General features: G+C 40.6%; 1 long non-coding RNA gene across 1 annotated transcript; it reads left to right on the forward strand.

Moving 5' to 3' along the window:
• Positions 1 to 3458: 3458 nt before the first annotated feature.
• LOC119506789 lies at positions 3459 to 4792 on the forward strand. Its single transcript, XR_005211065.1, has 3 exons — positions 3459 to 3507; positions 4001 to 4092; positions 4765 to 4792. It is a non-coding gene; the product is annotated as an uncharacterized LOC119506789 (long non-coding RNA).
• The last annotated feature ends 9064 nt before the right edge of the window (positions 4793 to 13856 follow it).

The following is a 13856-nucleotide window of genomic DNA, read 5'->3' on the forward strand; positions in this document are numbered from 1 at the left end:
TACAAAAGCAAAACTCTACAGACTGCTCCCAATTGGGCAGCATACCTGCGAAAGCTTATGGCACACTAGTACACCTGTACAAAAGCTGAGACCCCTGGGTCAACAATCCTCTGCGGTCGCGGTTACTGCTTCTAGGGGGAGAGGCGGCCGGTAGCTGAGCCCTCAGCTCTCGGGGCTGCTCAAGGGGTACCGGCGGCGGGGGCTTTTTCCCGGAGGCGAGGGCGAGGCGGAGGACGTGGCCGGGTCCTCGGCGGGAGGCGTGCAAGGTATGGAGGGCGGCGATAGGGACAAGACACTCTTCATCCAGTAGGAGTATGCGCCAAAGAGATTTATTCAGGGGTGATTACAGGTTATATAGGCTGGTAAGAAGGGCAGGGCTGGAAAGGATGTGAAGTAGCCTTAAATGGCAATATTGAAGGGATAGGGGCTAGGATTGGTTCTGAGAGAACGCCGGAGCCGTTGCAGCGGGGCGGGGGTTGTTCTGGCCACGGTGCATGCGCGCTGGCGGTGGCAGGAGTGGCCTTGGCACCAGGGAGTGAGTGGGTAAGATAAGGAAGTGGGGAAAGGGCAGTTGGGAGAAAGGTGGTTTCCTCCGGCAAGCCTCCCCTGCCAGTGGCATTTTGGGTGAGGAAAAGGGAGCTGCCTTGACCTCGCTCCCCAGGCTCGGGGGGGCTGCAGAGGTCACTCACGCCCGTACCTACTACCCTCCCCAGGGGGTGATCAGGTCCCCTGGCCCAGGCCTGGCAAGCCGAGGTACAAGCTCAGTCACCCGCAATCCTCCAGCTCATGAGTAAGCTAATTGTTCCTCATGCAAATCTTTAAAAATTCTGCTTTTTAAATTCTAAACAAAGTAAACTAAGGATGTTTCCCCAAGCCTGTGCTTTTGAATGCCATGCATTGGTGAAGGGATAAAGGAGGAAACTTGGAGTAAGAGTCTACACAGTTTCTCAGGCAACAATTCTAATCATGCTTTTCATGATCTGAAAGCCTCTGTGGACCGAAAGATAATATAGACCATGGGTTTTGTTGCCAAAAAACATCAAATGTGGGGGTTCCAGCTCATGATCCAGAAGCCGAACCTGTGTCAACTTTGTGTTAGTATCCAGGACTAATTCAGTCCTATAGTCTTTGCAGAGTGATTGGACAAAATGAATGTCAACAATATTAAACAGCCAGAAAACAAAAGTACTTTGCGAGTTAGCAACAAGGAATAAGAGAATGTTAACAGATGTTATTTATAGTGTTACCTTTGATGAAGTTACTAACTTACCAAGGAGAGAGAATCAACAGCTGCCGGAGAGGTTGCAGCTGCAGAAATTTAAGTGGGAACTGACCAGGAAGTCAGCTGTATGAGCCACTGGCAGAATATTTAAACCAGATGGAAAAATTTAAGGTTAATTTGAAAAGTTACCAAAAATGTAGAATAAGAAAGATTTCTTAAATTTCCTAGAAAAACGGGACCAGTGTTTATGAAAAATATAGCAAATTTAGAGAATTGTATATTGATGGATTCATGGAAGGGATATTTGGGTATTTAAACTGGCTTTGAACGTGCACAAATTGAAAATATATTTTAAAAATTCAATGCATGCATTTCTATTTATCAATGTGTCATCTATTTCCCTGCTTAGATTTTAATAGTGTTATTGTTGAGATGCTTATACAGCCTACTCAGCTGGATCATGGTATATCAATGTGCAGAGTGAATCAACAGACTAGATAAGTGATAAGGCCTAAGGGAAGAAACACATTAGAACTCAACTCAAGCACAATGAGTCAATAACACCCTTGGGAATGTATAGCTGTTAAACAAAACAAGGAGATCATATTGCTCAGTGAATTCAATGGGATCTAATGGGAATTTCAGAATAAATTCATTTTTAAGATATGTAGGAAGCTTAATCATTCCAAGAGCTTCTATTCCATAGCAAATCAACCCACCACATCTTTTCATTTAATACTGATCATCTGGCTTAAAGGATTAGGAAATAAAAGGATGCACTTCAAGTAGAGTGATCCTCCTTATCTTTAAATTTTGCATTTAAAATTCCTCTCACAGCCTCCTATAAATCTGCATTATCTCTGTTATCACAACTTAATAGTGTATCTTCATTCTTCAGAAAAGTTTGGGGTGTTCAGGATGCTTGTTTTTTTTACTGTAGCAAGACACCTCTAAAAACAATCAAAAGGCTCACCAAACACATAAGATGCTATCCAAGGACAAAATGATCAGATAATTTTGGGTAACTCAAGTGCTTAGTTCAGCAGAATGCGATCATGTTTATATCCTCAACCACTCTATTATTTCTGTTCCAAAAATGCTTATTTAAAAAGCAATAGCAAATAAACCCTTACTTTTTATAATTATTTTGTTGTTTATCCCCAAGTGCATCAACTTGAAATCAGACAAAGATTAGGATGTGTGAATCTGAAAAACCAGTACTATTTAATTTTAGATTTAAGCACCAAATATAATGGGATCTGCCTCAGTGAATAATTGAGAAACATTCCATAGGTTTTCTCATTTTTGATTCTCTTACTCAGAAATCACAAATAAAACAGTACATTCAAACTAAATGAAATTAAGAGTGACTTTCACGAAAGAGGATAAAATTTTTACCTCTGACCTTTCTGACTACGGAAAATTTGAGAATTTGAATGCTCTGCTAGGCACACTAGCTCATTCCATGAGACCATGTCTACTGTCAACTGTCTACATTTGTCCCAATAATAATAGCAACCACAAGTACAACTAACATTTATTAGCTGTTTTCTCTGTTCAAGTTACTATTCTCGGTACCTTACATATAACTCACTGAATTCTCTCAATAATCCTATCTGTTAGTTATCATCATCTCTATTTTTGTAGTTGAAGAAACTGAAGCACAAAGAATAACTTAGTTGTCCAAGGTCACAGAGTTTAGGAAGAGATGAAGCAAGAGTTTGAGCCTTTGCACACAGCCCCCTCCATAAACGCAAAAAGAACCCAACAGGGGTGGGTCCATGAAGTACAAACTGTGGATGTCCTTCAGCTAAATGTATCAGCCAGGTTGAAAGAGCAAAAACCTAATCAACTGATGATTGGGAAGTGTTAATATCTTTCTATGTTCAATTGTAGCACTGAAAAAACCTTTTTTATGGTTGGTCTACATACATTTGCGTTAAAGGAACAAATCTCAAAAGCATGCTAGGGTACCTTTTGAAATATAAGAAAGAAATTTCAGAATCACCATCTGGTGGTACCTCTTGTTGCTGAAAAGCCTTCTCCATCAGAAAGCCACTTTTGAAAACCAACAACAGTGTAAGATTATGCTTACTTAATGATTAGCTTGCCCAAAGAGAAAAGATTTTCTGGTCTAGAATTACGGAGTAGGGGCATAATGAATGTTTGCAGGCACTGTACTTGGCAATTCACATGTGGAATGGCATGTAAGGTTAAGGAATGATATTCTTTTTACAGATTAGAACCTGTGGCTCTGAATGTATCATGGGACAAACAGCTACAAGGTATGGAAGTTAGGATTCAAACCCCTGGTCTACGTGATTGCAAAGCTCTGGCTCTTTCCACTATCCTATACTTATAATCCCATCATAGACGTCCTAAACACAAATAAAAACAGTTATCATTGTCCAAGATGAGTCAATGGTCAGTAGATCCATTGAGACAGACATTTGGGCTTTGGAAAAGAAAACTACTGGTTAAGTTTTCACCCTATTTCAATTTCTTCCTTTCAGCTTACAGATGATGATTACCTTAAAATTTAGTGTTTGCAAACAAATGGAATCTAGTGATATCAGATTAACTATATTTTCCAAACAAACAAGGTGGAGGAGGACTGGGAAAATTACCAGATCTTTTTTCTTGAGATCAGAGATGCTTAAAGGCATGTGTGAACAGCCCCCCAGGGTGGGAAACATTCACTATTTTTTTTTGCCAGTTCAATTCCGTTTCTGTTGCCTAATCACTTTTTTTAATGCCAAATATTATATATTTACACAGGTGCTTCTCTGATTTAATTGTTTGGAAGCGGTCACTGGAAGCAAATCTATGTGACTCAGCTTTGGTAGTGCAGCCCAGCTGGGGTCTGACAGGTAAATAATTACTACTAATCAAAGCCTAAATGAATCCAAGATTCTTCAAAGTCAGGCGGGGAAAGAGGACAGGAGTTATAAATGAACTGTTAGGAATATGAGGAGAAGTAAGAGCTGAGCAGTCTAGTCTTAGATGAAAACAACAAAGAGTTGAAAATCAGTAAGACCTCAGCTATCAAGTGTATGATGGTGCAAAGACTGCCAGCGCGGCATCTGGAAGTCCCCATTCAGGCATAATTAGCTTGGGTACCTTAGAAGCCTATCTGGGTCTGTAAAACTGAGTCAGATGATGAGCTAGGTCCTTTTCAATTCTCATAGCCTATGACTTCATGATTCCATTATGAGGAATTCAGATTTCTGGACATAAAGAGGAAAAAATTATTTATTTTGCATCAGTAAATATATTTTGAAATAAAATTCAAGAATGAGCACATTTGCCTATTAAGAGCAAATCGTATGTTCTGGGGAGCTTAATAAATGAACAGACTTAGATCGAAGGCCATCCATGGCCCAGGGGCCAGCAGAATTCAGTGGAGATTTTCATGGAGTATTATGGATACTGTCCCCCAGGCCTGAGCCTCCACATGATATATGCAGGAGCTTTGAGGACATTTGTTTAAAAGTCAGCCTGTGCTGGCTATAGAAAGCCTTTCAGCCTTTTCCTTTTTGCAGGCCATTTTTCAGTCTCCTGGTAATGAAGAAAACAGGTCTGATAATTTTCAATAACATTCTCAGGAAATGCATGGTGCAGGATTGCAGCTTTCAAGCAGTTGACATAGAAATCTAGTTTAATCAGAGTTGATGGTGATGCCTGAAGACAACTTTGGTGTTTTGGGACCAGCCAGGAAAGCTCTATCAGCCACAACAAGGCCATATTTTGACTGGTTTTCATCAGTTTGACTCGGGTGGGTTTTTTTTTTTTCTCTGCCTCTTCTGAAAGCATTTGGCTTTGAAACAGAAAAAGAATTTTTTAGTTGTAACTCAAAGTAATCTCTTATTCTCTCTCATAAAATGTGGGTTGGAGGATTTACCCTATGGTTTGGCTCCTGACTAGAAGTAAGCAAAGGTTCAATGCATCCGGGGAAAATATTAAATAACCACTTGGTATCTACTATTCTCTCCTTTGGCCTAATACTGTGGTGTATACCTCTTGGCGCTGAGCAGAATTCCCACCAGGGCCTTGAATGGGGGTTCTAGGAGCAACACATGCTCTCTTTTTCCAAAACGAGCACCCCTAATATTACAGCCCAAAGGAAAAATACCAGCCTCTTAAGAAAGTGGTTCTAACTGAGGTCTTCCAAGATGTGATGCTATGTGCTGACTCAGGGAAATGTACGGCAACATGCTGAAAACATTTGCAGGCTTGAGATACAACTGGTTTAACAATTCAAGCTGCTTTTAAGTTGTAAAAAATACAGAAAAACAAATAAACCTCCCTTTCCAAAAGAGATGTTGTATGGCAAGCAGCTCCTGAAATGGAAAACCCAGCGCTTTGCAATCAGATGCAAATACAGCTTTGAGAAACTCTTCAACAATTGACAAAGAACCTCATCACCCCATACTCCAAATGGAGGAATGACAATCTCTCTTTTATGATTTCAAAATATTTAGATGAAAAGTGAAATATTTAGTCAAGACCCCAGATGGATTTTCATCTGGGTGTTATACATCTCAGTGCTTTCAAGCGGGTTTTCAAAGTATTTCATATTCATGGATGATTTTAGAATTTTTTTTTTTTTTTTTTTATTACTCCATGGTAGGCACTAGGATATACACCAGAGTTTCTCAGCCTGGGCAATAATGACATCTTGGGTCAGATAATTCTTTGCTGAGGGGCTGTCCTGTGCATTGTACTGTGTTCAGCAGAATCCCTGGGCTCTCCTCATTAGATGTCAACAGCGCCCTCCCCCAGTTGTGATGCAAATGTCCCTGGGGAAGGAGGGGCAAAATTGCCACCAGTTAAGAACATATTTAATTGACTCCTACTTATTAAATCCCAAATACACCCTATGAGATAGGTACTATTATTATCCTCCTGTTTCTTCCTAGTTTAGAGATAATGAGACTTAGAGTCAGTTAAGTGACTTACTCAATTTCATAGCAAGTGGCAAAGACAGGACTTCAACCCAGTCTGAGAAGGCCATCCTCTTCATCTTAAGGCTACAAACACCCAGAATTTCAGTTGAACAATTCTGCAGGTGCTCCCTCTATAGTCTAAGATTTCTCAAAATACAGAAATAATAAAAGCTCTCTTGGAAGAATCACAGAAGTAAGTGTAATTCAAAGTTCCTTCCAATTCAAAGATGCTTACTGGAAGGCAGGAAAGGACAATATGGTTGGCCATACCTGGAGGTGGGCACCTGAGCCACACCTAATTGCTTCCAGTTGCTCCTTAATACTTGCAGTTTCTTGAATGCAGACACAAGTCTAAAGAGCTGGCCAGATCTACGCAGACTGCCCTTACACTGGTTGACCACAAACACATTGCGACATGGCAGACAGAAAATGGAATTTGGGAGTTAAGCAAATAAGATATAAGATTTCTTGCTTACCAGTTCTGGGAATTTGGAGAAATTGCTCAACTTCCTTCTGATTCGTTATGTGATAAAGAATTATCTTGGAAGGTGTTTGTAAGAAGTTAATGTGTGCAAAGCCCCTGACTCAGAACTTAGTAGGTAACAGAAACTGGATGTATGACAGCCATTGTTACTATGATTCATTTAATGGTTGAGAGACACAGAAGGAAATTCTTTTATTTTTCATGAGGGGTGGGTTGAGAGAGGGACTTTGCAATATTTACTGAGTTTTAACTGTGTGCTAAATGCTTTATGTGAATTATTTCACTTCATCTGTGAAGCCCATTCCCTGCTGGTTATCCTAGGCACCCTTCCTCAGTTTGTTTACTTTATTTTCTATCTCCCTCACCTACAGAAGAGCAAGGAACATGTCTATTTTAATCACTGTTGTAGCCCTGATGCCTCACACACAGTTGGTGTTCAATCAATGTTTACTGAAAGAATGAATTCTGAGCCAGTGAAAGAAAAATTCCACTACGAATGATCTTTCACCCTTTTCTTCTTTCAGCCCCTCTTTATTCTTTCACGGAACCTCTCAGAGTCATTCATTCCTAGTCATGCTTACAGTTACCAACCTGCTTCTGACCCTCCTCTCCTCCAGTGTGGTCTACTGTTGCCACATCATAATTCTCATGTGGTTTCTAGCCTCTTCTCATACCCATCTCTGCTATTTGCTGCTGCCACAGAAATCTGCCTTCACACCCCTGTCAAGGAACCTCAGATGGAGCATTATCATTGACTGGGTCCAGTCCAGCAGCTCCAACTTAGAACCAAAGCCCTTAATGACCAACCCCTGCTTGCCCTGACCAATCTCACCTTCTACTATTTACCAATATTACTCTCTATTCCAGGCAGACCATTATCTGCTGGAACCATTTGGTATGTGAACTTTAATACTTATTTAGCATATAGTTTAAGTATGCCTTCTACGTACAATGTATAGCAGTGGGCACCAGAGCTGTAACACTGTGATGGTATGAAGCTGTTATGTGCCTCAGAAAAGATCATGTTCTTTTAATCCAGTCCTGTGAGTGCAGACCTATTGTGGGAGGGACCTTTTGATTAGGTTATTTCAGTTGAGGAGGGTCCTAGGGTGAGTCTTAATCCTCTTACTGGAGGATAAAAGACAGAAAGAATACACAGAAAAAAAGCCCCAAAGAAGCTAAGAGAGACAGAAGCTAAAAAAGAGGAGAAAATAGAGAGGAAGCCACTGAAGCAAGAAGCTGAAAGCAAAGAAAACTGGGAGAGAAGGGAGAGATCAGCAGATGTCACCGTGTGCCTGGACATGTGAAAGGGGAGTTGAAGACTGGCAGTAGCTGGTCTTCAAGAGGAGGTATTGTCCGGTTGATGCCTTAATTTGGACATTTGTCATGGTCTCAGAATTATAAACTTGTAAGTTAATAAATCCCCATTGCGAAAGCCAACCCATTTCTGGTATATTGCATTTCATCAGCTTTAGCAAACCAAAACAAACACTAAACATGGTTTCTGTCCAGGTCTGGAGCTTCAAATACAGTTGGGGAGGAAGGCACTGAAACAATTACAATACAAAGTCAATCAGTATGAAAGGGGTTGTAAAGCGTGCAAGGTAAGCACCTGGAAGGTATGTAACCCACATTTGGGAGGTCAGAGAAGGCTTCCCTGGGGTTGTGGGCTAGAATCTGAGACCCAAAACATGAAGAGAGCTTTTCCAGGAAAATGATGTGAGTAAAAATAGGATAGAGAGAATAACATGTGCGAATCCTTGAAGGTGAGGCAGGAAGCAGTACGGCTTATTTAGTGAACAGAAGATAGGTGAGAATATCTAGGGAGCACAAGGGAGGATGGTTTAGAGGGAAGAGTGGGATTCACAAATAGATCTTATCAGCCATGTGAACTCGACTCTGAAGACCACGGAGAATCACAAAGGGGTTAATTGAAATGTTATTTGAGCTTCTAAAAGGGGATGGCACTGCAAGCAGCACTTAAAGCGAATGAATTACCATTTCTTCCTTATAAAATATAGCCTTATAAAACAAATCCATACCTGGCTCAGGCGTAGAAAATGGGAATGTCAAGTATAGCGTAGCAAGATGATTTTCAACCTAAGAGTCTAGAAGAGACCTGAAGAGCCTAAACTCAGTTCTTATATAAGTTCTGTCAACAACTTGTTACATGACCTTCAGTTCCTTTCCGTGCCTCAGTTTCCTCATATGCCAAATGATGGGGACTGATGACTACAAAGTCTACAAGGCTCCTTCCAGCTCCTTTCTCCTCTGAATCCTGGACTCTTGCAGATGCTCACTTTAGAGTTAACACTTTGCAGAGAAACATCATCTGAGAAACTTGTTAAAATTTCACCCACTGAAATTCAGATATTGTAGGTGTGAGGTGGGGACATTTTTTTAAAGTATCCCAGGTGAATCTCATGCATATGGTCCTCAGATAAAACTATGAAAAACCCAGTGATAGAAGGATGAGTCCCTTAATGTAAAAAGAGGCCTGGAAAGGCCCACTGTCTCAGGAATTGGCTCATGGCTTAATCGAAAGGAGCCTCGAGTACCAAACTATACCTGTAGAACACAGAGGCAAAATCAGAGTGGATCATCTCATGTAATAGAAGCAGACAGAATAAAAAGAACGCTTATCAGTTTAAGGCTGTGTGCCCTGCCCTGTGCCAGGTACTTAACACTTATTAGCTACTCCACTAATCATGACCAGCTATACAAGACAGGTGAGCAGTATCACCAGGTTCCAACATTAAGGAGCAGATATATGGAGGAAGGAGGGCAGTGGCATTTATTGGTGAGGAGTAAACATCACAAATGGTGACAGACTTTATCTTTTCTAGTTTTCCATGGTCTGGTCATTGATGTTACAACCACGTATTGAACAGACTGACCTTTGCTTTAGTGCTGCTTCCCCAACATCTTTTCATTTTAACCATAACAACTATTTGTCAATATATTACCATAATATATGATTGAAAATATGCCATTCTTTGAGAATGTGCTCAAGGGAATCAATTTCTCACCTCCTTGCCTTCCAGATATGCCAAGAAGTAGGAAGAGCAAAATAAAATGCATCAAACAATCCATCTATTGAAATCTTTGCAGGAAATAATCCATCAACCTTTGAGATAGTGAGGCTCTTAAGACCAGGTGAGTCTCTGCATACAAAACCATAGCTAATGTCAAGTTTTAAAAAGCTTAACAACCAGGTACTCTCAAAAAACAAACAAACAAACAAAACAGAACAAGAGGAGAATTTGATTTCACAGGTTAAGTGTGGATTCAGAATTAAACAAGGAAATAGGTGTTTAGATATTAAGAACCGTTCTTGTTATCACTGTCAAACTGTTCTTGGCATCGAGCAAGATGATGCAGTAACCAGAATAGGCTGAGTGTACAAAGCTGTTAAGCAATATTTGACTTGATCTCTAGTTGAAGTTTACTATGCATCATTCTGCTCCAATGCCTAGTTTCTGGAGGGAATTTATTTATCCTCCAATGTCTAGAACCAATTATGTTGCCAGTGTAACTCTCATGGAAAAGAAGCAACTCACATCTTAGACGGCAAGGTGGGTAAGTGGGGCAAAGTAGGCTTCAGAGGCAGACAGACCTGGATTTCAATCCTTGTCCTACTGCTTTCTAGATGTCTGTCTGTCCTTAGCAATCTGTAAAACGTCTCAGAGCCTCTGCTTCCTCATCTGTAATGGGAATAACCAGTACTTTGACAATGTATCATAAGGATGAAAGACAATGACTGTTATATCCCAGGATAAGCTTGGTAAAGAGAAGGCATTCCACAAACAACAGCCATGATTAATGAGTGGCATTTGGGTGATTGGTTTCCTTGAGCTGAATCGCAAACTCTCTACCCCACCCCACCTCACCCAGGGGCCTGTGAAAAACTGAGTTTAAACCTGCAAAGCTCTTGACTATAATATACCCCCACTCCCACCCCCACCATGAAGTCTCAGCCAAAAATAGGCTACCTCTTTCTCTCCAACAATCTCCACTGCAGTACAAAGCCTTCCTCACAGTTTAGCAGCAGGTATTGTTTTATGCAGGGATTTTCAACATTTCTACCACCCAAATTTTCATGAAACCATGATTTGAGACTCTTATATATCAAACAGATGACATTTAATAAGAACTACATTACTTCTACGCTCTATTAATCTAAGGCATAAATGATTCTTACTTCTAGATTTTAAATTGACATCATTCATTCATTCCTCAGTCAATATTTAGGGAGTACAATGTGCTATGGGCTGGGTATACAGTGCTGACCAAGACTTTGTCCCTATTCACAGTTTAGTGGGGGGACAGACAAGAAAATGTTATGACAATCCAGTGTAAGGGCCATGAGAGGGCAAATGCAGAAAGGTGAGGGAGCATATGGCAGAGGCACTTAACTCTTACTTGAAGAGATAGGAATTGCTTTCTGAGGGAAGTACATCAATCCCAGAACCTGAAGGATGACTGAGAGATAGCCAAGGAAGAAGATGCAGGAGCAATGCTTTGGACAGAGGGAACATATGCAAGGCTTAGAGATGAAGGAACAAGGTGAATTCCAATAAAGCAAAGATGTTGGCATGGCTGGAGCATGACCTTCCCAGTCAATTTAGTTCTGGCATGCCTCGTGTTAGGTAAATGTTTGAATTCAATTAGGCTTATTGAAAATATCCCCCAGATTACTACTGCTTTCACAGACCACTAAGCATCTGCAGAATCCCAAATGACAATTGTAAAAGGACTTTGAGGTCCAACAAACCTCAGCTAGATTCACAACTCCACAGTTGAACGTCTACACAACTGTGGGCAAGTCACTTTGTTATCTTTGAACCTCAATTTCCATGTCTATGATGGGAGAATAATATCTCCTTGGCAAGTAGTGTGACAATTAAATTAAGGGATGACCCTCTGTTTAAGTAGCTAATGTATACCCTGATACATAATAGGCACTCAATAAATGATCATACAATCGATGACCCCTGAAGTCTGTAAACTTCCATCTGGCAAACACTAACATAAGTCTTATGGTCAGAAACTCAGGTGTATCAAATTATGAGTTTTGTTTTGGATATCAGTACTACCTCATTAATAACAGTCTCACAATGATAATACTCACTACTGTTTATTGAGTACTCAGCTATGAGCCAGATACCGTGGGAAGCATTTATCTTAAATTCTGACACAACTCTTACAACATTCATATGATATCACTTGTATTTTACAAAATACTACTTATATTTTATAAAAAGTTCTTGAACTCAAATACATTTCGTCATTTGGGGTTAAAGTTAAACAGGTTTATTTATGGCAGAATTTATTAGGTGCTTTAATCTGCCAATATGCATTAACATATCCAAGACAGAGGAAAACAGTCTAAAGGATTTCCAGAGGATTTGACCATGAACTCCCTTCTTGGTTGGACACATATTGAAATCCCATTTAGGCACACTTTATGAAAGGCTAAAATAAGAATTAGAAGCTTCATTTTATACCCAAGAAAGCTGGGACTCAGAGAACTTTAGTAACCTGCCTGAAGTCACACAGCTAGCAAGCAGAGGGCTGCAATCTGAAATCAGCTCTTTCTAATACCAGAAACCACACTCTTTGCACAGGACAATTACTTTCTAATTAGTCCCAATTCTTCAAAACTATTTAGACTGCAAAACATAGGCTGCTGTGCAAAAGCCATGACAATTCTGAGTGGAATGGCTTCCTCAGTAAAAAAACAAAGAAGATCTTAGGGTACCACGTCAGGAGCCTGAGGCTTAGAGAACGGAGGAGAGCAGGTGGAAAGGGCCAGTCTGCCCTCCTGGATGCCCAGAACCCGTGCTCTCCTGTTGCTGCTAAATCCTAGACAAAGAGCGCAGCCACACACATACCTCAATTGTTCCAGTTTGAACTCTAGGCAGCTTCCCACAAGTCTCAGAGCTCACACCCCTCCTGCATAGCCCAATTCTTCTGCATACCTCTCACTATTTCAGTGGTGCTTAGCGACAGCTTGCACCTGGCTGTTTCCTTGGCAAAGGCAACTGCAGCCCACTGCTAAGCATATTGCTAAAGTAAATAACTCACTTAGCCCAAACCTAATAATCCCTCCACAAAACTCAGGGAATATGGAAAAGAATTACCCCATCCAGTTCACTTGGCATTGTGGGAACAGGTGAGATTTTCATTTACTCCAGCAGCTCATATGTTTGAAGGTCAAACAACACCTGGGCGTTTCTTTGAAATGAACTAATTGAGCCTGGATGATTTAGCGTCAGTCTCGCTGAAAGACTTATTGGATCACCAATGGTAAGACAAGACCTGCTTTTGAAAATTCCAGATCCTTCCAGTCCCAGATTTATCAAATGGCAATGAATATTTGATGCTGATCTAAGATCAAACCTGGACCAAAGTGAGTAAAGAGAAAGAAAGAGAAGGATTTGCTTTCAAGCTGCTGTGAAAAGGAGCATTGGCCCCAGGTGTTCAGGATTGTAAAGAAATCACAGCCAGCCAAAGGTAAATCAGGCAGAGGGACTGGAAAGAAACAGTTGTCAGCCCTAAGTGTGCATATAAAGCACCTGGGTAGCTTGTTGGCCAAGCAGGCTTCCCCACTGGTCTTTTCCTTTTGTTCCCCTTGTAGCTAATTTTCAGGAAACTGTCTGCAGGAACAACACAGAATTAAAACACATGGAGATCAGTTTGATTAAAATTAGAAAAAAAACAAGAATTGGTTGATGTGGTGTGTGCACAGGAAGCTTCTACCTCAGAGCAAGAGGTGGGCCTAGGTGTGTAAAATCCCCTCCAAGCTTAGGCCTGGCCTCCTAATTTCATAAACGCATAGGACCTATACTTCGTACTTCTATGTAGCATTGGCATACTGTGATGAAATATTTCTCCACTAGGCTGTTACTACCTCTCCACTATACTGTCTGCTCCCTGAGGGCCATGCCCATCTTGATCACCACTAGCATGGTGCCTAGTATATCTAGGTGTTCTCTAATTATTTGCTGAATAAATATATGAATGGCATTAGAAACCACTGACAGGACTAATAAGTTTCTGAACATATACACTAGATGATGAATTTGGGAAAAAAAAAAAAAAGAGAACTTGTCCAGGCCTTAATTTTCATCTAGTAATTTAAACATGCTCATTCTTGTCAATAATAACCCTGTTTGGTTTCAGCCATACTCAACCATTATGA

Source organism: Choloepus didactylus, chromosome 1, assembly GCF_015220235.1.
Source record: "Choloepus didactylus isolate mChoDid1 chromosome 1, mChoDid1.pri, whole genome shotgun sequence".
Taxonomy (NCBI): Eukaryota; Metazoa; Chordata; class Mammalia; order Pilosa; family Megalonychidae; genus Choloepus; species Choloepus didactylus.